The 20,071-nt window shown below is 52.8% G+C and overlaps 1 protein-coding gene across 3 annotated transcripts in view; it reads left to right on the forward strand.

The window, feature by feature from the left end:
* Positions 1 to 20,071, forward strand: part of LOC120398700 (maestro heat-like repeat-containing protein family member 7) — a 107,649-nt gene that overhangs the window by 21,883 nt on the left and 65,695 nt on the right. For 2 of the 3 annotated variants that reach the window (XR_005594642.1, XR_005594641.1), the window contains exon 1: positions 19,848 to 20,006. The exons of the other annotated variant lie outside the window; for it this stretch is intronic. The gene's annotated coding sequence lies outside the window, so the exon portion shown is untranslated. Of the gene's footprint in view, positions 1 to 19,847; positions 20,007 to 20,071 lie in introns of those variants that run through there. 3 annotated transcript variants of the gene reach the window in all.

Here is a 20,071-nt window from a genome sequence, read left to right on the forward strand (position 1 = left end):
CCCTGCTACCCTTCCCCGTCCCTCTTCAGGGACTCTTCTCACAAACAATTACTTCGCACAGAGGTGGCACATCTTCTGCAACTAGGCACAGTGGAACCTGTGCCAACGCAACAGCAAGGGACAGGTTTCTGCGCCCATTACTTTCTAACTCAGAAGAAGACTGGAGGATGGAGACCTATACTAGACCTATGCTGACTGAACAAATTCGTGAGGATACAAAGATTCATGATGGTCACACTGGGCACAATAATACCTGCACTGGATCAAGGGGACTGGTTCACAGCCCTCGACCTACAGGATGCTTACTGTCATATATCAATTCATCCAGCTCACAGATGCTTCCTACGATTCACAATCGGTCAGGACCATTTTCAATACAGAGTTCTTCCTTTCGGACTCTCCACAGCACCAAGAGTTTTTTCCAAGACTCTAGCTGTGGTTGTGGCTCACCTCCGCAAACACGGGGTCACACGTTTCCTCTACCTGAACGATTGCCTCATCAAGGGCGACTCCTATGGCGAGATACTTCAAGCTACCCGTTTTGCCATCTCCCTCTTTCACAGCCTAGGCCTCCAAATAAACATCAAAAAATCTACCCTGACACCTACACAACAGATCGAGTTCATCGGAGCTCATCTCAACTCAATCCGGAGCAGGGCCTCACTCCTATATCACAGATACCTCGCTATCACACTGCTCATATGCACACTCTCTATTCATCCCAGGACACAAGCAAGAATCTGCCAACAGTTCCTCGGTCACATAGCAGCCACCACCATCGTGGTTCAACACGCCAGGCTACACATGAGATATCTCCAGGGCTGACTCAACTCCAGTTTCAAACCCAACAGACACCCCTTAGGGATGCGGCTAACTTCTCCTCCCAATGTTATAGCTTCCCTACAGTGGTGGACAAGTCCAGAAAACCTCTGCACAGGGGTTTCCTTCCATCAACGATCCCCAACGCTCATGCTCACCACGGACGCTTCCCTAATCAGTTGGGGAGCGCATCTAGGGTGGCACAGGGCACAAGGCTGGTGGTCCGCATCAGAGATGCACCTACACATAAATCTCTTAGAGCTCAGAGCAGTGAGGAGAGCATGCCTTCACTTTCTTCCCCTCATAAAGAACAAATATATGTGGGTCTTAACAGACAACATAGCATGTACCTACTACATAAACAGACAAGGGGGAGCCCAATCACATTCCCTTTGCATGGAAGCCATTCAACTATGGAATTGGTGCGTACGACATCAAATACAAATCATCGCTTCCTACCTACCAGGCTGCCACAACACTACTGCTGACGCACTCAGCAGGCACTTCTCGACAGAACACGAATGGGAACTGCACTCTGCAATACTCCAACAGCTCTACTCCCTCTGGGGCACCCCGTCAATAGATCTCTTTGCCACAACCCAAAACTGAAAATGTCCCCTGTTTTCTTTCAGAGTGGGACTCGGGACTGCATCCCTAGGAGATGCTTTCCTCATCCCATGAACAACTACCTCCTGTACGCCTTCCCACCAATCCCTCTGTTACACAGGGTTCTTCGGAAGATTGCGGACGACAAGGCCCAGGTCATCCTTATTGCCCCAGGTTGGCCAAGACAGACGTGGTATCCCCACCTACTCCGCATGTCCTCCGTCACCCACGGGCTCTCCCCAACAGGCCAGACCTCCTTTACCAGGACAACGGATGGGTTCTTCACCCTCAGCTCCAAAAGCTCCACCTCACAGCCTGGTTCCTTCATGGTTCCAAACCCATGAACTAGCCTGTTCCGAGCAAGTCCAATATGTCCTCCTGCACAGTAGGAAAGACTCCACTCGTAAAACCTACCTGCAGAAGTGGAAGCGTTTTGCTCTCTGGTGCTCACTTAATTACTTAGCACCCAATAACGAGACTCTCCCTTAACAGGACGGACTTTCGCTCAGTTCCATCAAAGTGCACCTGGCGGCGCTTACCACTTTCCATGACCTATTAGATAGGTATTCACTCTTTACCCGCCCCACCATAAAACACTTTCTCACGGGCCTGCAAAATCTCTACCCTGAAATTTACCCAACAGTGGCTGCATGGAATCTTAATCTCGTTCTTCATGCTCTCGTGAAACCTCCATTTGAGCCCTTGGCTACCTCCTCTCATCTCCATATGTCCATGAAGGTGGCTTTCTTAGTTGCCATAACATCAGCAAGAAGAGTTGGTGAAATGAGCACCTTGATGGCCCACCCTCCCTACACAATCTTCTCCAAAGACAAAGTCACTTTGAGACCACATCCTAAATTTCTTCCTAAGGTGGTATCGACCTTCCACCTCAACCAACCTATATATTTACCTACTTTCTATCCCAAACTTCACAAGACTCTGCAAGAGGCAGCCCTGCATACTCTTGACATCAGGCGAGCAATCACCTTTTATTTAGACAGGACTAAACCATTTCGCAAGTCTCCACGACTGTTTCCATTGCCGAAAGATCGAAAGGCACGGCTATCTCTAAACAATGCCTATCCAAGTGGATCTCTGACTGTATCAGATCCTGTTACCGTGCGAAAAATCTTCAACCACCCAAAGGCATTAGAACTCATTCCGCTCGAGCCATGTCGACATCTGTTGCCTTCCTACACAACGTTCCCACTCCTGACATCTGCAAAGCTGCTACATGGTCATCTGAACACACGTTTGCAAAACACTATGCTCTCACGCAAGACACCACGGCAGACACAATAGTAGGCCATACAGTACTATCTACAGTACTCACTGCCGCATCTCCAAAGTCCAACCAAACATAGTGGGTACTGCTATACATTCACCTAGAGTGGAGCACCCACAGGGACAGCACTCGAAGAGGAAGAGAAAGTTACTCATCTTGCAGTAACTGAGGTTCTTCAAGATGTGTGTCCTTGTGGGTGCTCCACTCCCCGCCTTCCTCCCCTCTACTTTGGAGTAGTGGTATGATTCTCCACGGTAGAGAAGGAACTGAGGAGGGTGTGGGTCGCACGCACTCAGGAAGAGTCCAATGAGACGGGAGATACCAACTGAGTGCATGCGCCCCAACCAGGCACTTCTACCGAAAATCTCCGATCAACAGCGCTGGGACTCACCGTCACCTAGAGTGTAGCACCCACAGGGACACACATCTCGAAGAACCTCAGTTACTGCAAGGTGAGTAACTTTCTCATCCTGCTGGCTGTGTGGGGTGCTGACTGGGTAATCGCCTCACTGGGAAGAGTCAGTGAGGCCCGAATCCCACACGCTCCTTTGTCTCCTTTGGGTCTCACAGGAGCTCATTGAGGAGCTGCCTGATAACTCTCCACCCGGCGGCGTCCTCGCTAACTCCCTGATTGCTGTGGGCAACCTCAGGTACCAAGACCCTCCCGCCTGGTTCCCCTAACCCCGGTGCTGCTCAGGCCCAGGGCTGGGAGTCACTGCCCCTCCCGCTCCCAGGTCACCTCCCAAGGGTGGCTCCTGTGGCAGAGGTGGTGGGAAGGTTCACTCTCTCCTGGCTGGGCTGTTCTTTTTGCTCCAGTAACATTGCAATGGCTTTGGGGAGAGGCTCACTCCCAGGATCAGATAGAGGAGGGCAGGGGCGGATCTAGACATTTTACCGCCCCAAGCACGGCAGGCAGGCAGCCTTCAGCAGCTTGCCTGCGGAGGGTCCGCTGGTCCCGCGGCTTTGGCGGACCTCCCGCATCTGCTTCCGGGGCTCCCGCAGCTGCGGGAGGTCCACCGAAGCCACGGGACCAGCAGACCCTCCGCAGGCAAGCTGCCGAAGGCAGCCTGCGCCTGCGGGAGGTCTGCCGTAGCCGCGGGACCAGAGGACTCTCCGCAGGCACGCCTGCGGGAGCTCCACCGGAGCTGCAGGACCCTCTGCATGCAAGCCGCCGAAGGCAGCCTGCCTGCCGCCCTCGCAGCGACCGACAGAGCTCCCCCAGTGGCTTGCCTCCCCAAGCACGTTCTTGGCATGCTGGTGCCTGGAGCCGCCCTGGAAGAGGGGCAGCAGGGTCCAGGGAACAGGTGCTTTCTTCTTTGAGTGTTTGCTCATATAGATGCCAATTAGGTGTGTGTGCACCGCGTGCACGTTCATCGGAAGATCTTTACCCTAGCAACACTCAGTGGGTCGGCTGAGGCACCCCCTGGAGTGGCACCGCTATGGCGCCAGATATATACCCCTGCCGACCCATCACCTCCTCAGTTCCTTATCGCTTGTGACGGTCGTTGGAACTGTGGAGCGCAGCATAGCTGATCTCCACCTCCCTAGCTTTCCTTGTTTTTCTATAGATAGTTGTGAATAGTTCAGTAGTTTTATAGTTATACTTAGATATTTAGTGATTTGTGTGTGTATTTTATATATATATATATATATATATATATATATATATATATATATATATATATATATATATTGTGATGGAGCAAGGCCGGATGGCTACAGGAAAGTACTGAGGAGCAGGTATGTTAGCTCCAGGCTAAGCAAATCCCTAGTACCATGGGAACCAAAATGGCAGTTGCTCCAGGCTAATCAAGGCACCTGGGGCCAATTAAGAACTTTCTAGAAGGCACCGGAGAGAGCTGCATTGATTGGAGCACCTGCAGCCAATCAGGACAGGCTAATCAAGGCACCTGGTATAAAAAGGGGAGCTCACGCCAGTCTTGGGGGGAGGAGCCAGAGGAAAGAAGTGCGCATGAGGAGCTGGGAGCAAGAGACACAAGGAACTAAGAACTGAGAGGGGGTACTACTGGAGGATTGAGGAAAACACCATACAATCAAGCAGCATCAGACACCAGGAGGATCCTGTGGTGAGGATAAAGAAGGTGTTTGAAGGAGACTATGGGGAAGTAGCCCAGGGAGCTGTAGCGGTCAAGCAGCGGTTACACGTAGCACTATAGAGACTGCTGCAATTCACAGGGCCCTGGGCTGGAACCCGGAGTAGAGGGCGGGCCCGGGTTCCCCACTAGCCCCGCTACTCCTAATCAGACATAGGAGTAGTTGATCCAGACTATGGGGTTTCATCCAAGGGGAAAACCACTGAGGGGAAGAAATCCGCCAATAAGCGCAGGACCTACAGAGGAGAGGAGGAAATTTGCCACAATATATATATATAGTGTATATAGTATTTAGGGGGATCGGGGATGATCCCCTTCCCTCCACCCCGGTACCGGGGCCCATGCCCATGTCACTGGGCTTCAAACCTTGCTCGGCGTGCCTCAAGCCGATGCCAACGGGAGATCTCCATGACTTCTGTCTGAAGTGCCTCGGGGAATCCCATCAGCCTGATAAGTGCTGTATTTGCAAGGCTTTTAAGCCTAGAACGAAGAAGGAGCGGGACTTTTGTTTAAAACAGCTCCTAATGGAAGCGGCACTTAGCCCGGCGCCTTCGGTACCGCGCACAGAACAGACGCCTTCAGTCCAAAGCACCCCTCCAGCACTGGAGCGATCCGGCACCGCTAAAGAACCCCATCACCAGCCTTCTCTGGCACCGATACAATCGCGGCACCGTTCACTGTCTCCGTGGCCTAAGAAGCAGCATAAACCACCCGCTGCTTCGGCACTGCCTGTGCCACCACTGGAGCAACAGCCCAGACTGGACCATCCTGCCAGGATTTCAGCTCCAGCGCTGCTGACTTCGGCACCATCAATTCTGGCTCCACAAGGGCCGTCGAGTCCGGTACTCACAAGCTCCCCGGTGCGTACCGTGGTTGAGCTCAGCCTCCCGTCCACTCCGAAGACCTTCTCCACTGCCCGCGACCTGATCGCATTGACGGAACTTGGACCACCTCGGTCCCCGGCACCACTGGTGCGGGCTGTTCAGTCGATAGGCAAGCCTGCCTTGACGAGGCCCGCTTCCTTGGGCATGACAGATAGGCGCCGATCACGGTCCCGATCCCACCGACGGTCCCGGTCCCGGCACTGCTCGCAGTCCCAGCACCGCTCTCCATTGTGGCGCCAGTCGTACTCGCGGCGCCGTTCTACCTCACGCACATCCTCCCGGTATGTTTGGTACCGATCTGGGTCCCAGCACTGATCCCGGCACCGGTGTCCTCGCAGCCAATCCTGATGCCGCAGATCCTCATCAAGATCTAGGTCGGCATCCTGGTACCATTATAGCTGTCGGTCCCAATCTCAATCGCAGTACCGCCGAAGGTCCCGGCACCGGTCTTCAGCCCCAACTCGTGACCTGATAGCGTGGGACGGTGCAGACTCTCATGGGTGCTTGGCCCCTCCTTGGCCTTCAAGACACAACTCGTCATCGTCTCAGGCGGAGAGCGGCTACTATATCCAGGGCCATGACGTAGAGGGCACTAGTCAAGCCCAATATGAGGATCAGGATCAGGGACCACCACAATGGTCCTTCTGGACACCTTGGGCATACCATCAAGCCCAAGGTGCCCCCTCAGGTGCCTCTCAGTCAGCCCATTCCGACCATCAGGTACCTGAGGTCACAGTGAGCCGTTCTCCCTTGTTGGACCCAGATGCGGTGCTGTCCTGCCAGTCCACACTCAGGCCCCGGCTGTATCGGACCTCGATCACCAGGATCCTCCACAGCCAGAACTTCCCCAGGATCCACTGGTACCTGGGCTTTCCTCCTCCTCCTCCTCCTCCTCCCCAGACAAGGCAGTGGCAGGCACATCCTCTTCTGGTCCCCCGCCTATAGACCTCCGGGCTCACCAAGATCTCCTGCGCAGGGTGGCGCAGAATATGAACCTACAGGTGGAGGAGGTGGTGGAAATAGAGGATCCTGTGTTGACATTTTGTCAGCAGATTCACCTACAAGGGTCGCCCTGCCTTTCATTAGGACCATACAGGCCAATGCAGATACGATCTGGCAGTCCCCAGCATCTATTCCTCCCACTGCCAGAGGGATGGAGAGGAAATATATGGTACCATCCAAGGGCTCTGAGTATCTCTATGTGCACCCTCACCCTTGTTCGCTGGTTGTACAGTCGGTGAACGAGAGGGAGCGGCATGGCCAGCAAGCACCTGACCCTAAGTCCAAGGAGGCTAGGCGCTTGGACTTATTCGCGCAAGGTCTACCTAGCTGGGGCCTACAGCTTAGGGTAGCTAATCAGCAAACTCTCCTGAGCCGCTATAACTATAACATGTGGACCTCCATGGGGAAGTTTAAAGAACTTGTTCCCCAAGAGTCCAGGCAAGAGTTTGCTGCCTTACTGGAAGAAGGCAAAAAAGTGGCAAGGACATCTCTTCAGGCGTCCTTAGATGCGGCGGACTTGGCAGCCTGAACTGTAGCCTCAGGAATGGCCACGCGACACATCTCCTGGCTACAGTTGTCCAGCCTTCCACCAGAACTTCAACAGACAATTAAGGACTTGCCCTTCGAGGGCCAAGGCCTGTTTTCGGTTAAAACAGATCCCAGGCTTCAGAGCCTCAAGGACAACTGAGTTATAATGCGCTTACTGGGGACGCATACCCCGGTAACTCAGCACAGACCGTTCCGCTCTCTGCCTCAATGCACCTACCCTAACCCTCAGCCGCTACAGGACTTCACTAGAAGGTGGGGCCGGGGTAACCGCAGGAGACAATCTGGTCCCTGGGGAGGCCAGAATCAGGGCCCCCCAAAGCCACCGACGGGGCCCAAACAAAACTTTTGAAAGTGCGCTCAAGGACGGAGCACCAGTCTCCTTCCCGGATCCTTTCCCACCCTTCCGCAACCGTCTCTCCTATTTCCTCCCTGCATTATCCCACATAACCTCAGATCATTGGGTCCTATGCACGGTGGAATTTGGATACCATCTTCAGTTTGTTTCACCCCCCCATAGCACCCCCTCTCCCTGTCTCTCTTCAGGGACCCCTCTCACGAGCAAATCCTCTTGCAGGCGGTGCAGATGCTCCTACACATCGGAGCAGTAGAAGAGGTCCCGAAGGACCTGAGGGGCAAGGGGTTTTACTCCCTCTACTTCCTAATTCCCAAGGCAAAGGGGGGGTCTGCGGCCCATCCTGGACCTGCGTGGACTCAACAAATTCATGGTAAAGTTGAAGTTCCGCATGGTATCCCTGGGAACCATTATCCCTTCCCTGGATCCCGGAGACTGGTACGCCACCGTCGATATGAAGAACGCATACTTCCACATCACGATTTACCCGCCGCACAGGCGATACCTTCGCATTGTGGTCAACCAGCAGCATTTTCAATTTGCGGTCCTTCCATTCGGCCTCTCCACGGCGCCAAGAGTCTTCACCAAGTGTATGGCTGTCGTCGCAGCCTCACTCTGTCGACGTCGCATACAAGTCTTCCCATACTTCGACGATTGGCTCATTCTAGGTCCCTCCAAGATGCGAGTGCGGCATCATGTCCATCTCGTCAGAGAACTGTTCGAGCAACTCGGCCTTATGCTCAACACCGAAAAGCCCTTTTGGTGCCCACACAGAGAATAGACTTAATTGGAGCGATCCTAGACTCAAATCTCGCCAGGGCGTGCTTACCACAGCCCCGCTTTCAGGCAATGGTAGCCATAATTCAGGACCTCGACAGCTTCCCGACCTCGACAGTTCGCACGTGTCTCGGTTTCCTAGGCCACATGGCCGCCTGTACTTTCGTGACCAGACATGCCAGACTACACCTCCGCCCACTTCAGGCCTGGCTTTCCTCAGTGTACCAGCCGGGCCGCAACAGCCCAATTCTCACTGTACCCAAGGACGTCTTAGCCTTGTTGACTTGGTGGCTGAACCCCTCCCTAGTCTGCGCAGGGATGCCATTCCATGCCTCACAGCCTTCGCTAGCCCTGACCACAGACGCGTCATCTCTAGGTTGTGGTGCCCACCTTGTGGGGCTCCATACGCAAGGCCTCTGGTCCGCGCAGGAAGTAACCCTGCACATCAACGTGAGGGAACTGAGGGCAGTATGTCTCGCATGTCAAAAACATCTTCAAGGCCGTTGTGTTACAGTCTTCACAGACAACACAACGGCCATGTTTTACATCAACAAACAAGGCGGAGCATGCTCCTCCCTTCTTAGCCACTTTCGTCCTTGGTGGTCAAGTTGCGGGTTGTGGGGACAGGCACCTCCCAGGGAGTCCAGGACAGTGTGTGTGGGGGTCTCTCTGCTATGGGCTCCTGAAGGAGTGGGGTTGCTGAAGGCATCATTGAGTGGCGAGAGTGTTTGGCCCAATATGCCCTAGGTCCCAGGGGTGGGAAGGAGGCACATTGCCCCACCATGTCCCTGTCCTTCCCTTGAGTGGCAGCAGACGTCACCCTGTCCCCTTCTCTCCCTGGTGCAGGGACACCCAGGGATTCAGAGGAGGAGGAGGAGGAGGAGGAATGGGTGGACATGGCCACAGAGGAGACTGCTCTCAAGAACATCCGAGAGCAGCTCCAGGGCTGAGAAATGATACAAATGTTCTCCAGCTGTGCTGGAACCGAGGTTGTCCTGCCCCTTCCCAGCATCACGACCCCCTGCAGAGGGTCTTGTCCCCAGTGATCCTCCACCCCTAAAGGGGACCTTTCTCCTCCATGATCTGGGACCCCCAAGCTAGGGGTGTTTGTCACACACCAGCCAGGGTCTCTTCCCCGCCCCCCCAGGCACTGTCTCAGTTCCTGACCCTGCTTGTGTAGGGGTTGTGAGAGATTTGGACAATGGGCGGGTCCCCACTCTCCCCCATTCAGGCCTGAGTCCTGCAGCTGGTGTGGGTGGGGCAGGGAGGTCCCTGGCTAATTAGCTCTCCCTCTCCTAACCCCACTCCTGGTGGATGCAGGATGAGGCCCAGCATCTCATGTTTCAGCACACCATCCACCCCGCGTGTCTTGCTGCACAACAGAGAGGGCAGGACACGCTGGAGCCACACTGCTGCAAGGCAGCTGTGATGCAGAGGATTGTGGTGAGTGAGACACGGTGATGGGCAGCTGGAGAGAGGACAGAGACATGGGATGGGCAGGGGTCTCCCCAGGCCAGTGGATGGGGGATGGCTGGTGCTGGAGGGGTAGCTGAGGGTGGGGATTGCTGGAGCTGAAGATTGGGGAGAAGAAACGAGATAAATTCTCAGATTGGTCACTAGGGAGTAGCTCAAACCTTGAAAGTGTCTGGCCAGCGGCAGGACATTAGCACTTCAGGGGAGGTGTGGGTGTGGCAGTGACATCACAAAGGCCTTTTGCAGGACCTCAGCCTATTGGTCAAAGGTGGTGGGGAGGTGGTGACCTCACAGAGAGATGCTGACATCAGCCAGGCAGGACAGGGGCACAGGGCTAGGGAAACCTTGGAGACCCCTGTGGCTCTGCTTCAGCATGTCTCCTTCTCGAGGTCTCTCTTTGAGGATTTAAAGAGTATTAGGGTTCACGTACATGAGCGTGAGGAGGACCCTCGTTTGAGTTTTCTCCTTTCCTTTTACTGACTTTACTAGAAAACAGACATCCCTGTTTAGAAGGTAAGAGCCTCTGAGAGGTTTGGAACCTGCTCAGTCTGATGCATTTGGTGCCAGCTGAATTCTAGGCATGGAAAACACTAGTTTAAGGTGGCAGAATTTTAAGGTGCTGGAGGGGCAACTGAGGGCAGGGATTGCTGGGGCTGAAGATTGGGGAGAAGAAACGAGATAGATTCTGAGCTTGGTCACTAGTGGGCAGGAATCGGAGGAGCGGGAGGCAGCTGGGGGGATCCTGCTGGCTGTGTGGGGAGCTGGCTGTGTAATCTCCTCACTGGGAAGTGTCAGTGAGGCCCGAATCTCACACGCTCCTTTGTCTCCTTTGGGTCTCACAGGAGCTCATTGAGGAGCTGTTTGATAACTCTCCACCCGGCGGCGTCCTCGCTAACTCCCTGATTGCTGTGGGCAACCTCAGGTACCGAGACCCCTCCGCCCGGTTCCTCTAACCCTGGTGCTGCTAAGTCCCAGGGCTGGGAGTCACTGCCACTCTCGCTCCCAGGTCACTTCCCAAGGGTGACTCCTCAGGCAGAAGTGATGGGAAGGTTCCCTCTCTCCTGGCTGCGCTATTCTTTTCACTCCAGTAACATTACAATGGCTTTGGGGAGAGGCTCACTCCCAGGATCAGATAGAGGAGGGGCAGCAGGGTCCAGAGAAGAGGTGCTATTCCTGTCCTGCCACTGTCTGTCTGAGAAACCTTGGCCTTGTCATTCCCTGGCTTAGTGCCTCAGTTTCCATTCTCGCCAGCCTCTGCCTAGTTCCCTGCAGTTTTGCAACTGTGTTGGTGCCAGTCCCACCCCCGCGCTGCACAGTCCTATACCAACTCCTCTCTCTTGCCAGCACCCTGACACCTGCCCTTGAGCCAGAGCTAGAGACCCACCTCCTTCGAGCTGCCGTCTTCACCCTGGGCACCCAGAAGGACACCACCCAAGTCCAGGTAGATCATGCTAAAGTCATGGATTGAAGAGCCAGCTGTCATCCTACCATGAATCCTGGTTAATTGCCTGCAGAGGGATGTGAATGAGAGAGGCCAGGCTATGTGTTTGGGGGTCCCACCAGTGCTTCCCAGAGACCCCTCTTCCCATCCTGTGGCAGATGTAGCCCCACTTTCCCTAACTCTGACCCATGGCTCTCCCTTGCTTTGCAGGATCTGCATAGGGTCTTGCCAGACCTCGTGGATGCCATTCTGGGGAACCTGCTTGCAGAGCCCCCAGAAACCGACAGGCTCCAATACATCTTCCGATGAGAGGTGTGGGGGTAATTTTACCTTAACTCTTAGATCCATTTTCTAGTCTGTCCTCCTAGTTGGATCCCCAGTGGCCCGTCCTGGGTCAGGGCAGTGAGTATAATGCAGTGTCAGGCCCTTCCTCCTTGAAGGACAGAGGAAGGAGCTGGGACTTCAAGCCAGAGCTGTGCCTGGTTCTGTTGCGCACTAACCTCAGGGCCCCTGGCTGGCATGGGGAGTGAGAGTCTGAACCCCTCCTGTGAGATGCAGAAAATGGTCCTCAGAGAGGAGCCACAGGCTCCTTCCTAGAGAAACAGAAGGACCCCAGAGAATCAGCCCTTCTCTTCAACGGGCTCTGAGATTCCTGGGGGGATTGTGCTCACACTCAGTCCCTTCACCCAACCAAGGACTTGAGAGCCAGGGACGGGGGAGGGGTCTGTCTCCTTCTTGGTGAGCTGTTCAGGAATCAGGAGTTCAGGGAGGATGGGACCAGCCCCGACACCGAACACTGTTCCACTCTAGAGAGACAATGACAAGTTGTGACCTGCAGAATGGAAGCATCGTCCTGGGGGCAACAATCCCCTTCTAAAGCTCTGCAATCAATGAATCAGATATTCCACCCTGCGCACACTGTCTCAGCTGGCTCTGTTCATCAGTGACCCAGGCAAGGACCTCAGCCGGCAGGCCAGGAAGGAGGTTTACCGGCTCTACCAGCTGCTGCTGCACCAGAGGGGTAAGGAACCCAACTGGGAAATGGCACCCGATAGAAGAGTGAGACTGGGACCCCAGCCAATTTCTCTCAGACTGACCCCGGCTGGAGGATGAGTCTCTGTCTGCTCTTTCTCTGTTCTACACCCATCCCCTGCAATTCTGTTGGGCCAGGCACGCAGCAAGGACTCTGCCCACTGTGCAGCCACCAATGGGATTGGAAGGACACAGGCACTGCAACCAGAATGCCAAATGTGTGTGTGTGTCTCTTTCCCAGGGCTGACCATCCAGGAGGCCAAAGAGCTGTGGTGCTGGGACAGCAGGCTCCTGGGCTACAGGAACACGGCCAGGGTGGGGGAGGTAAGGAGATTCTGCCAGGGCATGAGACAGCTCAGGGAGTGGGAATGGCTGGGTCCCCTGCAGTGGCCACTAGATGGAGATGCCATTCTAGTCCCAGGATTTGGAGCCTGGCTCTGGGCAATCTGCTAATGCCTCTCATCCTCTTGGTTTTAGGTCTTCGGCAAGTTCTTCTTGGAGGGGCAGAGAAGATTCTTCCTTCGGACGGAGGGCAGTGCTGGCCATCCACGACCCACTGCTGTGTGTCAGCCAGGCTGGGCTGCTCCTCCCCTACTTCCTCCTGGGGGAAGCCCAGCAGCTGATGGGGGGCAAGGTAAGCAACTGCATTAGACTCAGGAGATTGGGGTGTGGCCCAGGCCTCATTGCCATCCTATTGCCATTCACTGGCCTGGCAGCAAGGAGCCTGGTGGGGAATGAGAGTGAGAGCAGGTGCTACTGGGAAGAGAGATGAATTCACCTCCATGAACAGGAGGGAACCAGTTTGTCCCCTGAGCAGCTCCAACCCAGCTCTTTAGCAAGGCTAATTAAATGACAAACATTACCTCCTCACAGACTTATGTTCTTAGGTCACAGTGCTTTTGCTCTTGGGAAGAGCAGACGAGTCCCCTAAGTGCCCTCTGCGAGCCTCTCCTGTCCCACAGGGCCTCACCCAGTTTCCCCAGTAGTGTAGTGTCCGTGTCAACCGAGCCACCATCTAAAGAGAAGGGGAGGATTCAGTCAGCAGGGGCTGCTGATCTGCCCCATTCACCAGGGTTGCCATCCTGTGGCTTCAGCATTAGTGTGTGGGATGACTTGGGGGAAGACTCAACCTCCTCGGAACCCACTTCACTGCTTCCAGAATCCCTCCTGCCCCCCCTGCTAGAGCCCCTCCTGGCCAGCTTGGGTGGGGGTGGAGGAGAGGGTTCTGAGAACTTGAGCTGTGGATTGGAGGTGGAACAGCTGTCAAGGGCACTGAGGGGGTGGTGGCAGGAGCTCAGCCTACAAGGAGGGGAGTTGGCACTGGAGGTCACTAGAAAGGAGAAGAAGACTCCATTCTGGGGGTCAGGAGGTGAATCCATCCCTCAGAAGTGGGCAGGTGCTGGGTGGAAATGCTGCTGGTTCCAGGTGCCCTTAATTGCCTCTGATTCCCCGGGGCATTTGAGTCTCTGACAGGTTCTCGTTCCCTTGCAGCAGGAGGATGTCATGGCGAAAGTGATGTGCCAGGTGCCTGAGGCCACCAGGAACTCTCGCCTGCTCCCTGCTGCAGGTACTGCTCTGGCTCACTGTAAATAGGGAGCTAGTGGAAGGGGAAATGGAGCCCCCTGGGACTCACTAAAAGGCAAGTGGTGGATTCTCCATCTCTTGATGTCATTTAATGTAGACTAGATGCCTTTCTGGAATGTGTTTGCCCCAAAAGTAGCTATTGTGCTATACAGGAAGGCTGTGAAATGCAGGGGGTTAGAATAGATGCTCTAAAGGTCTCTTCTGGCCATAAAGTCTACGAACTTTGGAAAAACTGAGTGTAGCATTGGGAGCAGCCTCTGATGTTTTACTACGTAGCTGGCTTGCTTCCTAGAGTGAACACTGATTGAGTGGAGTGATCCACAGGGAGTAGCTCAAACCTTGAAAGTGTCTGGTCAGCGGCAGGACATTAGCTCTTTAGGGGAGGGATGGGTGTGGCAGTGACATCACAAAGGCCTTTTGCAGGACCTCAGCCTATTGGTCAAAGGTGGTGGGGAGGTGGTGACCTCACAGAGAGATGCTGACATCAGGCAGGACAGGGGCACAGGGCTAGGGAAACCTTGGAGACCCCTGTGGATTTCCTTCAGCAAGTCTCCTTCTCAAGGTCTCTCTTTGAAGACTTAGAGAGTATTAGGGTTCACGTACATGAGCGCGAGGAGGAACCTCTTTCGAGTTTTCTCCTTTCCTTTTACTGACTTTACTAGAAAACAGACGTTTCCGTTTAGAAGGTAAAAGTCTCCGAGAGGTTTGGAACCTGCTCAGTCTGATGCATCTGGTGCCAGCTGAATTCTAGGCATAGAAAAAACTCGTTTAAGGTGGCAGAATTTTATTCCCCACCTGGGATTTTATCCCATAGAGTCATTGGGGACATTAGGGTTTGTCCTTTTTGTTTTACCTTTTCCTCCATCCCTCCTAGCTTTCTCTTCATCTCTTACTTTTTTTGTCCTTTCCCCTCTTCCCCTCCCACTACCCGGAGAGGTGTGTGTGTGTGTTGCGGGGGGTGCTCTGCATCTCCCATTGTGGGAGGTCCATTTAAAAATGTGGGGCTGATATAGTGCTCGGACAGTGATCCCCATGGGTGACTTGGGCCATCCTTTGGGCTCTCTGATAAGAACATAAGAACATAAGAACGGCCGTACCGGGTCAGACCAAAGGTCCATCTAGCCCAGTATCTGTCTACCGACAGTGGCCAATGCCAGGTGCCCCAGAGGGAGTGAACCTAACAGGCAATGATCAAGTGATCTCTCTCCTGCCATCCATCTCCATCCTCTGACAAACAGAGGCTAGGGACACCATTCCTTACCCATCCTGGCTAATAGCCATTTATGGACTTTACCACCATGAATTTATCCAGTTCTCTTTTAAACGCTGTTATAGTCCTAGCCTTCATGACCTCCTTAGGTAAGGAGTTCCACAAGTTGACTGTGCGCTGCGTGAAGAAGAACTTCCTTTTATTTGTTTTAAACCTTCTGCCTATTAATTTCATTTGATGACCCCTAGTTCTTGTATTATGGGAATAAGTAAATAACTTTTCCTTATCCACTTTCTCCACACCACTCATGATTTTACATACCTCTATCATATCCCCCCTTAGTCTCCTCTTTTCCAAGCTGAAGAGTCCTAGCCTCTTTAATCTTTCGTCATATGGGACCATCTCCAAACCCCTAATCATTTTAGTTGCCCTTATCTGAACCTTTTCTAGTGCCAGTATATCTTTTTTGAGATGAGGAGACCACATCTGTACACAGTATTCGAGATGTGGGCGTACCATGGATTTATATAAGGGCAATAATATATTCTCAGTCTTATTATCTATCCCCTTTTTAATGATTCCTAACATCCTGTTTGCTTTTTTGACCGCCTCTGCACACTGCATGGACATTTTCTGAGAACTGTCCACGATGACTCCAAGATCTTTTTCCTGACTCATTGTAGCTAAATTAGCCCCCATCATATTGTATGTATAGTTGGGGTTATTTTTTCCAATGTGCATTACTTTACATTTATCCACACGATGAGAACCCTCAGCCTTCCGCCCCTCAGTCTCTACCCTGATTGGCTGAGCAGGAGGTTATTGACAGGAAGGAGACTCAGGTCCTTGTTCTTCTCTTTTAAGACCAAGTAAATAAGTCATAACCAGTCCTATGGTTGATGAATTTTGCTGCTTCTCTGCATTAATTGTCTCTGAGCAGTTCATGAACTGTTGTTGGTCTGGAGCTCATTTGAGAGCACTTTGTTTAGGTCATTCAATGTATGAAATTCGAGAGCCAATGGTTAGTTTGAAAGTCAGGGCTCTTTGAGTCGGGTAATCCACAGGGAGTAGCTCAAACCTTGAAAGTGTCTGGCCAGTGGCAGGACATTAGCGATTCAGGGGAGGGGTGGATGTTGCAGTGACATCACAAAGGCCTTTTGCAGGACCTCAGCCTATTGGTCAAAGGTGGTGGGGAGGTGGTGACCTCACAGAGAGATGCTGACATCAGCCAGGCAGGACAGGGGCACAGGGCTAGGGAAACCTCGGAGCCCCCCGTGGCTTTCCTTCAGCAAGTCTCCTACTTGAGGTCTCTCTTTGAGGACTTAGAGAGTATTAGGGTTCACGTACGTGAGCGTGAGGAGGAACCTCTTTCAAGTTTTCTCCTTTCCTTTTACTGACTTTACTAGAAAACAGACGTCCCTGTTTAGAAGGTAAGAGTCTCCGAGAGGTTTGGAACCTGCTCAGTCTGATGCATCTGGTGCCAACTGAATTCTAGGCATGGAAAACACTAGTTTAAGGTCTCAGAATTGTATTCAATAGATGAAATTCAAGATGTGATGGTTAGTTTGAAAGTCAGGACTCTTGGGTCCTTCTCCCAACTCTGCCACTGACTGGCTGTGTGACGACCTAAGACAAGTCAATTCTTTCTAAGCGTTAGCTGCTCCTTCTTTCAAGTACGGATAACTATCTGCTCCGACCTACCTCCCCATGGGTGGAGGATGGGGATCCATTTGAGAGTGTCACTGGGAGCAGTGCATAATATGAGGTGTCCTATCACATTTACTCAGATCAGATTATGACATAATAGAATAGCTGAAATATTCGATTTTATTTGTATTTTATTATTTTGAAATGGTTAAGAGCAGCAACTACTTAGCTCAGGCTGACGCATCTTATCTAATTTTCGACATCTAAGTGTCTCTTCTTTGTGTGCGATGAGACAGTTTAACACACTATGACAAACAGGAGATGCTTTTGTTTTGCAACAAAATATTTTTGCAAAGAATTTTCATCCCACTTGTTATGATTTCAAGAAACAAACTGGTTTAGGCTGAATGGGATTTTCTGACAGAAATGGTTTCAATGACAGTTCCCTACCATCTCGATTCCTGCTTATGAGGGGTTTGTTGTCTGTTAGAACAGGAGTCAGGACTGGTGGCTTCTCTTTCTGGCTCTGGCACCGCCTTGCCATGTAGGCCCTTGGGTAGGTCACTTTCCCTTCTCTGTACCTCAGGCTCCCTATCTGTCCAACGGAAACAGGGACAATTCTCGAACTCTGGGCAGTTGTGAGCCTGGGTGACATAAGGGGCATAAAAGCCCTTTGTGAAGGAGAAAGGGGAGTTTCACAGTGTTTAGCACCAAGAAATTCTAATTTTTGCTAAAATGTCTAGTCTGCGGAAACAAGAAATGCTTGTCTTTTTAAAAGCCCATTCAGGGATGTGAGTCCCACTCTTTTAGGTACCTGGGGTTCTTTGCCAGCAGGAGAGAAAAGGTGCCTGCCTCCATTTTTATGGCCTTAACAAACCAGGTGCTGAGCCCCAGTTCTCATCTGAGATCCCAAAAAAAGAACATCTTCCCATCCATTAACAAGACAGGACCTATCTTTAGAAGGGGAACAAAGAGAACTCTGGGACTTACAGACTAGCTAGCCTCACTTCCATACCTGGAAAGATACTGGAACACATTATTAAACAATCAGTTTGTCAGCACCTACAGGATAATTTGGTTCTTAGGACTAGTGAGCATGGATTTGTCAAGAACAAATCCTTCCAAACCAATCCTATTTCCTCCTTTGACAGGGTTACAGGCCTAGTGGAGGTGGGTAAACAGTAGACGTGATCTATCTTGGTGTTAATAAGGCTTTTGACACAGTCCCATAGGACATTCTCACAAGCAAACTAGGGAAATGCACATTCCCTCTCAAAGGCAGGGGGACCGGACATGAGGGCCTGGTTGTACTAGAACCAATGACAATAACAATAGTGACAGTGACTTCAGTGGGGCATGAAGCCCGGACCCAGATAAATCCCTCCCTTGGCTAAATACCCTATAACAAAATAGATGTCTTCCTACTCCGTCTATGTGCTGGGTTGTGTGCAGTGGCGATGCTCAGGACCTCTACTATCGGGCTAGTGGAAAGCTGTCAAGGAGGAACTCTGAGGAGTCCAATGGATGAATGGTGATCTCCATGGAAGAGAAGCCCTCTGGAGATGGAGCAGCAGGATAAGGTAGGTGTTGAAGGTCTTCTCCGGTGTCTTTGGGATGGGTGTCAATCTCATCGATATGGTCGGAAGCACGATGAAACCCGTACCGCGCACAGGCTGCGGCTCAGATGGAAAGCAGCTTCATTCGCACAGGAGTCAGTCCTTTTAGATGTCAAGGCAGGAAAAAATGGACTGTTCCAAAATGGCAATGCCAAACAAGTCTGAGGTAAATCTGAGGTAATAGAACCTTCAGGGATTTGGGCGGGAAAACAGATGGAATGTCTGGAGTCCAAAGGTGGGAAAATCCAGTTCTAACCAGTTGAGGCTAGTTCTGAGTCAGTGCCCCTGAGGTAAACAAGGATTGAATCCTGAAGTCACATGTCACGGACTCCATTTTGTATTTCTTACTTTTAGTTATCCCAACACTGAGCCAGTTGTTTCCCCTCCCCAGGCCTGTTTCTCATCAGTATTGTTGGGGTCAAGTCCCTACAACCCAAGGGGGTTGGGAGGCCACAGAGAGGTGTGCAAAGTGCTGGGATGTCAGGAGCTGGGAGGCACTGTCACCCCCGCACTAGGGCAGTGTTTTGCACCTCTTGCTGCTGGCTGAGTTTCCCCATCCTTTGGCAATAAGACAGACTCTTATTTTCATAGCCAGTCGATCGCCCAGTGTCATCACCCTGCCTACTGGCTGGGCAGGGTAATTCCTCAGGTCACCACCCTCTCCAGCCTGCCTTGGGCTTGGAGAGGGAGGAGGAGGGCGAGGGACAGCTGGCGACCCTGAACATCAGCCATCCATCGCTCCATCACCTAGAGCAAGTGAGTGGCATTAGGGTTTCTCGGTGGCTTTCCTTGTCTGTCTGGGGAGAGGCAGAAATAGGGGGAGAGAATCTCTCCCAAAGGAGATTAGATTTGAAAACTGCCCCCAGGAGCCCCTCTCTCTCAGACCGGGGAGTGGCTTCTCCAGAGCCGTCTCCGGTGTGTTTGGAAATGTCCCAACAATGGGGATCCCAGCCCTTCCCTTGTGGGAGACTGTTCCCCAGGCTGAGAGTCTCTGAGCTGGGCCAGACCGTGTGAGCTGCCGAGCATGAAAGTCAATGGGAAATGAGGGGGCCCCGGGCTTGCTGTGCCTAGGGACTTTGACGTGGGGAATGGTTTCCCAGGAGAAGTCCAGACTCCTGGGTTCTGTTCCTTCTCTAGCCTGGGAGCGGGGAGTGTGGCCTGGGATGGCAGGAGGGAGCTGCTTGTCTAAAGTGACCAATGGTCTTTGTGACTGACCCCAGTGCTCAAAAAGGATGAGACTCCCCAGTTATTGCAGCACCAGGGATGACGAAGGGGAATGTTGGGAGCAGATCATCCAATGAACTCCCATGTGTGTAGCTTGCACTGCCTGAACCCCTGTGGGGGGAAGAGGAGATGCTCTGGCTGGGGCAGGGATGGGGTGGGAACAAAAAGGGCCGTTAGTGAGAGGCTGCCTTGATCCCAGACTCACACCTGCTCCTTGCTCGGTTCCAGGATGTCCAGGCTCCTGAGGATGTTCAGGAAGAAGGCTCTGCAGCTGGTCCCAGAGCCTGAGGGAAGCAGCTGCCATCTTCCCCTGGAGCTCCCGACCGGGCCAGGAGGTGGAAGTGCCCAGCCTTCTGGCAAGAGGAAACCCGCTCCCGGCGCAGGGGCTGAGGTGGGAGAGGCACCAGCCAGGCCAAAATGGAGCTGGCCCAGGATGCAACTGGGCAGGCAGGATCC

Source organism: Mauremys reevesii, linkage group 2 (genome assembly GCF_016161935.1).
Source record: "Mauremys reevesii isolate NIE-2019 linkage group 2, ASM1616193v1, whole genome shotgun sequence".
NCBI lineage: Eukaryota > Metazoa > Chordata > Testudines > Geoemydidae > Mauremys > Mauremys reevesii.